We start from the raw sequence: 6844 nt of genomic DNA on the forward strand, positions 1-6844 counted from the left end.
AATGTATCCTTATAGACGTGGATGATTTAAGTTTATGTGGAACAACATAGCTGAAGATATAAATCTTGAGAGGCTGAGAGAGCCCCTATCTGAGAGTAAGGGAGGATGCATCATCTCACCCCACCTGGCACTAGAAAAACCCGACTCAACATAGTGTTTCTTCAGTCAATTCTGAAGATGTTCCCACAATGTCAGCCTGTAATCATAGCTCCAACAAATTTGCTTCTTAACTAGGAAGCCGAGTTCCAGAAATGGATGGTGGACATTCCCTTCCACAACTTGAACAACAAAGAATTCTCATTAAAGGAAGATGAAGGAATTATTGGTGTCTTCCACCATTTATCTGATTCTGCGAAAAAGAATTCACACCTTATGCGCATGGTGAAGATGAAATATTGGGCAAAAAGTAAGAGTGTTTTGGGAATCAGCTATGACTTGTTCAGGATTCTCACAGGAGAAGATGGAGAGGGTTATGCCAAAGAGACTAGAGAAATACTTCTAAAATTTCCTGGTCTGTTGTTTCTTGAAGAGGGGCACACTGCTCGGAATGAGCACAACCTTGTGTAGAAAGCACTGATAAAGGTTGAAACAGAGAAGCACATACTTCTGTCCATAACTCCATTCCAGAATAACATCAAAGAGATGTACAACACTCTCTGTGTAGCTAGTCCAAAGTTTGCTACAGATTTGGAGCAAAAATGGGCTTCTCTTAGCAGTTCTATTGACAAGAATGTCTGAGCGTTGGAAGAGCTTAGGGATATTATTTCACCTCTTGTCCATAAATGTAGCAAAAATGTAAAGAAGGTAAACCTTCCAATGCTCGAAAATCTAAACTTTACAAGTATATCATTGTATTCTTTATACCCGTAAGGCTAACCTTCTTTACATCTTAATTGCATGTATGGACAACTGGTGAAGTAATATCCCTAAGCTCTTCCAATGCTCAGGCATTCTTGTCAATGGAACTGCTAATAGAAACCCATTTCTGCTCGGGATCTGCACCGAACTTTGGATAAACTATGCTTAGAGTGCTATAAAATTCTTTGATGTTAGTCTGGAACAGAGTTCCAAAAAAGAGTATTTGTTTCTCTGTTTCAACCTTTCTCAATGCTTGCCACAGAAGGCTTTGCTCATTTTGAGCAATGTGTCCTTCTTCAAGGACCAGAAGACCAGGTAATTTTAGAAGGATTTCTCGTATCTCTTTGGCATTACCGTCTCCATCATCTCCTATGAGATCCGTGAACAAGTCATAGTTGATTCCCAAAACACTTACTTTCATCCCAGAATTTCAGCTTCACTAAACTTATAAGGTGTGGATATTTTCTTCCTGCATGGGATAAACATCCGAAGACAAGAACAGTAGCTTCTTCTTCTTGGGAAGAGAAATCTTTGTTGTTCAAATTGTAGAAGGGAATGTCCACCTTCCATTTCTGGAACTCGGCTTCCCAGTTAAGAAGCAAACTGGATGGAGCTATGATAACAAGCTGACACTTTAAACATCTTCAGAAATGACTGAAGAAACACAATGGTGAGTCGGTTTTATCCGGTTCCAGATGGGTGTGAGATAATGCATCCTCCCTTACTCCCAGATAGGGGCTCTCTCAGCCTCTCAAGATTTATATCTCCTGCTATGTTGTTCCACATGAACTCAAATTATCCACGTTGATGAGGATACATTGTCTTTTGCACTTTGGAGAACTAAATCCCACATAGTTCTTGCTCCATAAATAGAAGACTCCCGGGCAGCAGAAGAATCAGGAACTCTGAAGCCATCAACATCCAAGAGTGATGGCGATTCTCTAAAATATTTTCTTTCGTGCCTCCCTCGAGTTCTCTAAGCCTGCAGATGACATAAGTTCAAGAATTTAAGAGTGAACCATAAATAAATTAGAGAGCAGAGTTTACAAAATATTTGAAAAGAAAAGTGTTTGATAGGACGAAACTAGTATACTTATAAGATAAGGGGAGATGTACTTGCTCTCCAAATGGACATATGAACAAACTGAAAAGATGAGTCCAATTTGTTCATCTAGACAAAAATGTGGTTCCCCATCTAACAATCACTTAGTTGTCCACTCTGCATTGGTGAAACTGATGGATTGATAAACCCAATATATGATTTCAAGACACACATGTCCATTTCAGAGAAAAGAACTTTAATTTCCTTTTCCCATTCTTCTTTTTATGGGAGAAGAGTTTACTCATCTTCAAATTGGAATACTAAAGGAAGTGTTTCTTTGACAAAATATGCTCCTTCTCTATCGAATCAACAATAAACTTCAGAAACTCAAACTTTTCAAGAATCTTCTTCCAATTCTTTCAAAGAGCATCAGCTGAAGATTCGAATTCTAACTTAGAATATGAGGTTGTATCAGTATACTCTTTGGACTTGTTCATTGTCCTACACATGCTTGAGTTAGAAGAAACAACCTCATCTGTTGCATTCAACATAGGAGCCGCCTTCTCCTCAATGATAAAAACATCATATCATTCTCATTTTCTTCATCCTTTTCACTGATAACAACATCAGGATCACTCTTTGAAACAGAGTCATCCCCTGAATCCATCTTTCGCACCTGAGTCAAAATACACAATTTTTGTTATCAATCAAAATTCACAAGAATATATGTATCTTAAAGATATTTTTCACAATAACAATACTAACCTCAATAAGAAAACTTTTTTCTACCAAAGCATAAAGAATCGAAAACTTTGAATTCTAAAAACTGTAAAAATAGAGCAATAGGGACTGATGAGTTCGAATAAATTGAATGATAGACACACTTATATATAGAATGAAATTGAATAATAACATAAAAGAAATGTGACTTAGACACGCCTTTTATGCGTGAGAGAAAAACGAGAAAAAGAGATCAAGGAAAAACAAAAAAAGTATGTATACCATGTTGTGACAGACTAGAATCTTCCGACAAATCAGGATGATGTAAAGTGTGAACTTTAACTCTTCCAACTGTGTCACATGAATTGTCAAAATTTGTGTCTTCTTCAACAAAGGTATTTTTGGCAAAAAATAAAAAAAATGTTTTTTTGTTCCAATTTAATTTAATTAGTGTACAACTTTTTCAAAATTGTAGGATTCACTTTAGCTATGCCCCTTAGTTTTAATTCATATCCTTGAGTTATAGCTTTATTACTTTGAATGTCGTTATTATTTGTGTAAATTTTTTAATTACTTTGAGTAAAAGATTGACGGTCGATGAAGAAAATACTTCAATTATGGACATCCTCATGCATTTTTCGCATTAGGTATTGGGAAAAAAATGAGATCGGTGATTATAGACCACTGATCTAAAATGTTTCGGGTTTGTTTACAATTTAGAGAAAGTAAATTAAAAACAAAATTATTTTTAAAAAAAGAAATGCTCTGCTCAGCTCAGCTTAGTGAGAAAGGGTGCTCAAATTTTCTTAGAACCGGTTACAAAGGTGACTGAGTTAATATAGCGGATGGTAGGCTATAGATCGATTTAACTTGCCACCGTCTTCTAAGTCAAGTTCTTCGCATCGAATTTGACTACAATAATTTATATCTCATGTATGATTTGTAAGTTACTACACAAAAACAAGTTAATGCAGTTCATGTCTGAATAATAGGCACATTTTTTAGTTCAAACAAGCCCCAAAGCAGGTAAAATCAGATTTTACCGATTTTTGTGTGCTATAGTCCGTGGATTTTTGGTAATTCGGGATTTCAGCTTGTTTTTGGCCGAAACTTTTCATGGACATCCGTTAAGACCTTAGTAATGGAGCCAGTTGTTTCTGAGGGGGAAACAGACACATTTTTAAGTACAAATGAGCCCTAAAGAAGGTAAAACTAGATTTTACCGATTTTCGTATGTTATAGTCCATGAATTTTTTATGATTCGGGGTTCCGGCTTGTTTTTGGCCAAAAAATTTCATGGACGTCTGTTAAAACCTTAGTAATGGGCGAGTTGGTCCCGAGGGGTAAACGGACACATTTTAAAGTTCAAACCAGCCCCAAAGTAGGTAAAACCAGATTTTACTGATTTTCATGTGCTATAGTCCATGATTTTTTAGTGATTCAGGATTCTGACTTATTTTTGGCCGAAATTTTACATGGACGTCCGTTAAGACCTTAGTAATGGAGAAAGTTGGTCCCGAGGGGCAAACAGGAGCATTTTGAAATTCAAATGAGCCCCAAACCAGGTAAAATGAGATTTTACCTATTTTTGTGTGCTATAATCCATGGAATTTTGGTGATTCGGGATTCTGACTTGTTTTTGGTCAAAAATTTCATGGACATCTATTAAGACCTTAGTAATGGAGCCAGTTGATCCCGAGGGGTAAACGGGCCCATTTTCAAGTTAAAACGAGCCTCAAAGCAGGTAAATCCAGATTTTACTAATTTTCGTGTGCTATAGTCCATGAATTTTTGGTGATTCGGGATTCCGGCTTGTTTTTTGTTAAAATTTTTCATGGACGTCCGTTAAGACCTTAGTAATTGAGCCAGTTGGTCACGAGGGGAAAATTGGCGCATTTTCAAGTTCAAATGAGCCCCAAAAAGGGTAAAATCAGATTTTCCGATATTCGTGTGCTATAGTCAATGGATTTTTGGTGATTCAGAATTCCGGCTTGTTTTTGGCAAAAAATTTTCATGGACGTCCTTAAAGACCTTAATAATGGAGTAGTTGGTCCCGATGGGAAAACAGACGCATTTTCAAGTTCAAACGAGCCCTAAAGTAGCTAAAATCATAAATTATTGATTTTTGTGTGCTATAGTCCATGAATATTTGGTGATTCACGAGTTCAGCTTGTTTTTGGACAAAAATTTCCATGGACGTCTGTTAAGACCTCAGTAATGGAGCTAGTTGGTCCAAAGCGGCAAACGGACGCATTTTCAAGTTCAAACAAGCCACAAAGCAGGTAATACCATATTTTACCAATTTTTGTGTGTTATAGTCCACGAATTTTTGGTGATTCGGGATTCAGGCTTATTTTTTGTTGAAATTTTTCATGAACATTCGTTAAGACCTTAGTAATCGAGCCAGTTGGTCCCGAGGGGTAAACATGCACATTTTCAGGTTCAAACGAGCCGCAAAGCACATAAACCCAGATTTTACCAATTTTTGTATGCTATAGTCCATGAATTTTTTGGTGATTCAGGATTCTGGCTTTTTTTTTTGTCAAAATTTTTAATGGACATCTTCTAAGACCTTAGTAATGGATCCAGTTGGTCCCGTGGGGAAAATGGGCGCATTTTCAAGTTAAACGAGCCCAAATCATGTCAAACCAAATTTTACCGATTTTTGTGTACTATAGTCCATGCATTTTTAGTGATTCGACATTCCGTCTTGTGTTTGGCTGAAATTTTTCATGGATGTCTGTTAAGACCTTAATAATTGAGCCAGGTTATCTCAAGGGGCATACTAGCACATTTTCAAGTTCAAACGAGTCCCAAAGCAGTTAAAACCAGATTTTACCGATATTAGTGTGTTATAGTCCAATGATTTTTGGTGATTCAGGATTTCGATTTGTAGTTGGCCTAAAGTTTTCATAGACGTCCGTTAATACCTTAGTAATAGAGTCATTTGGTCCAGATGGTCAAATAGGTGCATTTTCAAGTTCAAACGAGCCCTAAAGCAGGTAAAACCAGATTTTACTAATTTTCGTGTGCTATAGTCCATGGATTTTTGGTTATTCGGGATTTCGACTTATTTTTGGCTGAAATTTTTCATGAACGTCCGTTAAGACCTTAGTAATGGAGCAGATTGGTCCCGAGGGGTAAACAGGCGCATTTTCAAGTTCAAACGAGCCCGATGTCACACCCCTTTTTCGCACGGCATCAAGGGTTTTTCCCAATTTAAGTGACAGTATTGAATAGGGATTATTTTATTTTTTCTTCAGAGTCGCCACTTGGAATTGAGTTATGGTGTTCTAAGTCACCTTTTTGAATCCCTAATCAATAGAAAAAGACTCTTTAGTTTTGGTCTGCGAACCAGAAATTCAGGTTAGGAATTTTATTGACCAAGAGAAAGGTATTAGGCATCCCTCGAGTCCCGTGGTTCTAGCATGGTCGCTTTTATTGACTTATACTTATTTTAAAATATTTTTGGATATATTATTTCAGGCCATGACTTGTTTGCATATTTATTGTTGAACTTTTATTTGGGTTCAACCTAGATGCATAATTGCATTCTTGGTTTCGATATTTAATAGTTTCAAAGCATAACAGTTTTATTCTCAAGTGCGTTACCTAATATTCTATATTTTACATCTTGATTTCAATTAAATAAAATATTTATTAGAATAATTTTACCAAGGTGTGTCACCACATCCTTGAATTTCTTTTAAGTGTTTCAAAAAAGATGTGTAACCACATTCTTAATTGAAACAAATATTTTTTAACATGCCTAAAACCCATCTAATGTTATAAGAAAATATAAAATAAAATAAAATAAAATAAATCTAAACTCTTAGGATACAATATAAATTTTGGATTATCTTGTATTCTTTTATTTTTATTCACCCTTAAATTAATGTTAAAATTAGGCCTGCACATATTATATTTTTATTTTTATCTTAAAGTTAATGGCAAAATTAGGCATACGCATATTGTAATTTCTTTTAATCCAACAAAACAATGGCGAATTGCTAAAATAAATCTCATTCTTTGTTTGATAAATAAAACAACAATAAAAAAATTAGCCCAATAATTCCTACTTTATTATTATTAGCATCGAAATCAAGAAAAGAACAACGTCATGACCATTCATTTTAAGAGATCACAACTAATGAATAAAAATAACCACCAAATAAAGCTACTTTCATTCATTAAAGAGATATAACACTAAACACATTCTTCATT

The 6844-nt window shown here is 35.5% G+C and overlaps 1 pseudogene; it reads right to left on the reverse strand.

Annotated features, from left to right (window-relative positions):
* Positions 1-835: 835 nt before the first annotated feature.
* Positions 836-2567, reverse strand: LOC125838850 (SNF2 domain-containing protein CLASSY 4-like; annotated as a pseudogene).
* Positions 2568-6844: the final 4277 nt, after the last annotated feature.

Source organism: Solanum verrucosum, unplaced genomic scaffold (assembly GCF_900185275.1).
Source record: "Solanum verrucosum unplaced genomic scaffold, falcon-dt-bn FXZP01000182.1, whole genome shotgun sequence".
Classification (NCBI taxonomy): Eukaryota; Viridiplantae; Streptophyta; class Magnoliopsida; order Solanales; family Solanaceae; genus Solanum; species Solanum verrucosum.